Genomic DNA, 5,375 nt, shown 5'->3' on the forward strand with positions numbered 1-5,375 from the left:
CTGCCATTCAATTAATTATTTTATTAAGGTTATCACAACATTTTAGTCCCCAGCCCATTTCTCCATCAACGTTTTGGGCTTGTAGGAAAAGTCTTCATATGAGAATTGCATAGGGATAGCCCTCTCAGAGTGGCCACTTGTTGGACTATTCAAGGAGAGTTGGGTTGAAGTATTAAGTTGCTAAGAGAAGGACAAACTGAATTGCTTTCATAGAGGACTGGCTTGAAGATGACCACACAATTTATTTTCATAATGAGCCAAATCTATTGGTTTTCTACCCATAGTTGCAAGGGAAATGTTGTGATCAATTTAATAAACACAAAAGAGCCGCAACATGGATAAAAAAGTGTGGCGGTATAGCAGGAACAGAGGTATCTAGTGGTCAGAACCTGGTACTTTCACACTACTTTATGGTAAATCATGCAATCGACTTCAATGACTAAGTTCTCTGAACAGGGTAAAAAAAACATCACCAGATTCATAGGGAATACATACATGGGGTGTGGCGGGTCCGTGGGTGGCTTTAGATTTTTTTGGGGGGGGATTCCTCATGTTTTACTCATTGGTAGGAAGAAGTTTGGTCCAAATCAGATGTTGGGTACTATATTTATTGAATATTATCTGAATCCTATATATTAAAATGGCGAATTTGGATGCAATCAATTAGCTTAATTTCTCAGAGATAAAATTTAATTTCAACAAAATAATGTTTCAGGAATGCCAATATTACCTGTTGCTAACTACAGAAAGGATTTCAGAACAATCTGGGATGGTGAGTGACGAAATCCTCTTTCTTGTGCTTTTTGAGGTGGAACGACCCAGTCACATGAATGCAAGGAAGCTTCATAACTAAAAATGCCTTAAGGGGTATATTTTGAAAACTGTCATGGCTAGGATGTTGCCGGCACGTGTCTAAATCCTAACCATAACAGTATTCCCCATACACCACGGCCTCGAGGGCATTAGATGTGATTCAATAGCAGCCGAGTGTGTATGTATGACGTTGTCAAAACGAGGTGTGAGGTCAGTGTTCGGAGGGACGACCGAGGACACCGTTTTACCCAGCATGCTCCAGTCAGGCCCAGCTGTGAAAACACATGCACACACACTCACAGGCCACATGGGAGCCAGGTATCTTGCATGAATGACCTCAGTGTGTCCTACCTACACACACACACACACACACACACACACACACACACACACACACACACACACACACACACACACACAAACACACAGACAGACACCTGTCCATCACTTCATACAGCACCCATAGTGGAGCTGCTCAGCCATCCGATGCAATGCAATACGAAGCTCAATTTGGCCTCTGCATGCCTCCAGAGGCTCCGCAATTGCGTCACACCCTCCATACGGAGCCTCCGACCACATTTTCGGATCAAGCATAAATGGTCTCTTACTGCTTCAGTCTTACTGCTTCAACCTTACTGCTTCAGCCTGCTGCTGTAGTGCTGTCCTGTGTGTGTGTTGTCCTCTGGGGGCGCTGTCTCTGGCATAGCCTCAGCAGCGTGTTGACTTACTGAGATTGGCTGTGTGTGTGTATGAGAGTGCGTGAGTGAATCGGAGAGAGAGAGTGTGTGTGTTGACCCAGGGAACGGTGGGTTAGCCGACGCGGGAGCGCTGTTAAGACCAAACACTCCTAATTGAATAAGATGCTTACAGGCCCTCCACACAATGCCTGAATGCAGTTGGGTTGGAAGCAGCCCAGTGTCTGAATCTCTCTCTCCTGAATGCAGTTGGGTTGGAAGCAGCCCAGTGTCTGAATCTCTCTCTTCTGAATGCAGTTGGGATGGTAGCAGCCCAGTTTCTGAATATCTCTCTCCTGAATGCAGTTGGGATGGTAGCAGCCCAGTGTCTGAATCTCTGTCTCCTGAATGCAGTTGGGATGGTAGCAGCCCAGTGTCTGAATCTCTCTCTTCTCAATGCAGTTGGGATGGTAGCAGCCCAGTGTCTGAATCTCTCTCTCCTGAATGCAGTTGGGTTGGTAGCAGCCCAGTGTCTGAATCTCTCTCTCCTGAATGCAGTTGGGATGGTAGCAGCCCAGTTTCTGAATCTCTCTCTCCTGAATGCAGATGTGTTGGTAGCAGCCCAGTGTCTGAATATCTCTCTCCTGAATGCAGTTGGGTTGGTAGCAGCCCAATGTCTGAATCTCTCTCTCCTGAATGCAGTTGGGATGGTAGCAACCCAGTGTCTGAATCTCTCTCTCCTGAATGCAGTTGGGTTGGAAGCAACCCAGTGTCTGAATCTCTCTCTCCTGAATGCAGTTGGGATGGTAGCAGCCCAGTGTCTGAATCTCTCTCTTCTGAATGCAGTTGGGATGGTAGCAGCCCAGTGTCTGAATATCTCTCTTCTGAATGCAGTTGGGATGGTAGCAACCCAGTGTCTGAATCTCTCTCTCCTGAATGCAGTTGGGATGGTAGCAGCCCAGTGTCTGAATCTCTCTCTCCTGAATGCAGTTGGGTTAGTAGCAGCCCAGTGTCTGAGTCTCTCTCTCTTGAATGCAGTTGGGATGGTAGCAGCCCAGTGTCTGAATCTCTCTCTCCTGAATGCAGTTGGGTTGGAAGCAGCCCAGTGTCTGAATCTCTCTCTCCTGAATGCAGTTGGGTTGGTAGCAGCCCAGTGTCTGAATCTCTCTCTCCTGAATGCAGTTGGCATGGTAGCAGCCCAGTTTATGAATATCTCTCTTCTGAATGCAGTTGGGATGGTAGCAGCCCAGTGTCTGAATCTCTCTCTTCTGAATGCAGTTGGGATGGTAGCAGCCCAGTGTCTGAATCTCTCTCTCCTGAATGCAGTTGGGATGGTAGCAGCCCAGTGTCTAAATCTCTCTCTCCTGAATGCAGTTGGGATGGTAGCAGCCCAGTGTCTGAATCTCTCTCTCCTGAATGCAGTTGGGTTGGAAGCAGCCCAGTGTCTGAATCTCTTTCTCCTGAATGCAGTTGGGATGGTAGCAGCCCAGTGTCTGAATCTCTCTCTCCTGAATGCAGTTGGGATGGTAGCAGCCCAGTGTCTGAATATCTCTCTCCTGAATGCAGTTGGGATGGTAGCAGCCCAGTGTCTGAATCTCTCTCTCCTGAATGCAGTTGGGTTGGAAGCAGCCCAGTGTCTGAATCTCTCTCTCCTGAATGCAGTTGGGATGGTAGCAGCCCAGTGTCTGAATCTCTCTCTCCTGAATGCAGTTGGGTGGAAGCAGCCCAGTGTCTGAATCTCTCTCTTCTGAATGCAGTTGGGATGGTAGCAGCCCAGTGTCTGAATCTCTCTCTTCTGAATGCAGTTGGGTTGGTAGCAGCCCAGTGTCTGGAGTGAGTTATTTTACCTGCTCTAGCTCTTCGGCCAACTATGTGTCTCAACTTGACGTTGATGTGTGTGTGTGTCCATGTGTGTTTGAGCGTGTGTGTCCGTGTGTGTATGTGATCATGACGCTGAGTGTGGCGTTAAACAGGCAGGTGCTGCAGGTGTTGCAGATCTGCTTAAGGGCGTTTCGCTCTCTGAGTTTCATTCAATGCGGGCGTTGTAAGTAAGTGCTTGATTTGACTCTTTCAGCAACCTCCTGCTATTTTCCTCAGTGGTTACGCCACAGGGGTTTACTTAAGGCTGGGAGCGTGACAGGTTCTGGAATGCCTCTCCCCGGAGCAAGAGAATCTGTCTTGGGTCACCAAGAGACTCCAGTTACAGAACAGCAGCCCCTTCAGAAGGTGATCCACCTTATCAAAACCCCTCTCACACACACACACACACACACACACACACACACACACACACACACACACACACACACACACACACACACACACACACACACACACACACACACACAAACACACGGACACAAACTCACACACACACACGTCTCCAGTTCTGCCAGTTGAGCCACCTTATCAAAACCCACCAGCTGAAACAAGGCATTTCTTTCTGATAGCAGAAACCTAGATAACAATTCTAGGGAGAGAATGTTCTTGTAATGTTACCCGTAATTTTCCCGTAATGTTTGAGTGTCCATTTTTCCATTAGTTAGGGGAACTATCTATCTCTGAGAACCTTTTTAGCATGTTTTTGTGTTAAAGTTAGAACATTCCATGAATGTCAAGCAGAACTTATCTAGAATGTGGTTCCAATGTTCTCAGAATATACAGCATTAATGTTCTGGACGCGTTTTATGGGATGTTGTTAGAATATTCATATGTCCAGTTTTCTGAGGGTTAGGAGAATATTCCATCAACGTCCCACCAAATATACACAGGACATGGTTGCCATGTTCTCACAATATTAGATATTAATGTTCTAGACACGTGTCATGATTACATTGCAAGAACATTCCTGTATCCAGTTTTCTGAGGGTTAGGAGAATATTCCATAAAGTCCCACCAAACATACACAGAACAGGGTTGCCATGATGTTCTCAGAACATAAGATATTAATGCTCTAGACACGTTTCATGGGAACGTTGCAAGAACATTCATGTATCCAGTTTTCTGAGGGTTAGGAGGATATACCATCAACATCCCACCAAACACCAAACATACTCAGAAAATTGTTGCCATGTTCTCAGGATAGGGGATTCAACCTTCTCACACATTCTTAGAAAAATATGCTAATTAAAATGAGTTTCTCAGTGAAAGATGGGAATCTGTAGGATTTCCCTTGAGCACGAATTATGACCACATTTCCACTACCTCATAAATTAACAGTATTTATTAATTCTACAGTGGCTTGCGAAAGAATTCACCCCCCTTGGCATTTTTCCTATTTTGTTGCCTTACAACCTCGAATGAAAATTGATTTTTTGGGGGGTTTGTATCATTTGATTTACACAACATGCCTACCACTTTGAAGATGCAAAATATTTTTTATTGTGATTAAAACAAGAAATAATACAAAAAAACAGAAAATTTGAGCGTGCATAACTATTCACCCCCACAAAGTCAATACTTTGTAGAGCCACCTTTTGCAGCAATTACAGCTGCAAGTCTCTTGGGATATGTCTATATAAGCTTGGCACATCTAGCCACTGGGATTTTTGCCCATTCTTCAAGGCAAAACTGCTCCAGCTCCTTCAAGTTGGATGGGTTCCGCTGGTGTACAGCAATCTTTAAGTCATACCACAGATTCTCAATTGGATTGAGGTCTGGGCTTTGACTAGGCCATTCCAAGACATTTAAATGTTTCCCCTTAAACCACTCAAGTGTTGCTTTAGCAGTATGCTTAGGGTCATTGTGCTGCTGGAAGGTGAACCTCCGTCCTGGTCTCAAATCTCTGGAAGACTGAAACAGGTTTCCCTCAAGAATTTCCCTGTATTTAGCGCCATCCATCATTCCTTCAATTCTGACCAGTTTCCCAGTCCCTGCTGATGAAAAACA

The sequence above is a fragment of the Coregonus lavaretus genome (genome assembly GCF_964263955.1).
Source record: "Coregonus lavaretus genome assembly, chromosome: 12".
NCBI classification, from domain to species: Eukaryota; Metazoa; Chordata; class Actinopteri; order Salmoniformes; family Salmonidae; genus Coregonus; species Coregonus lavaretus.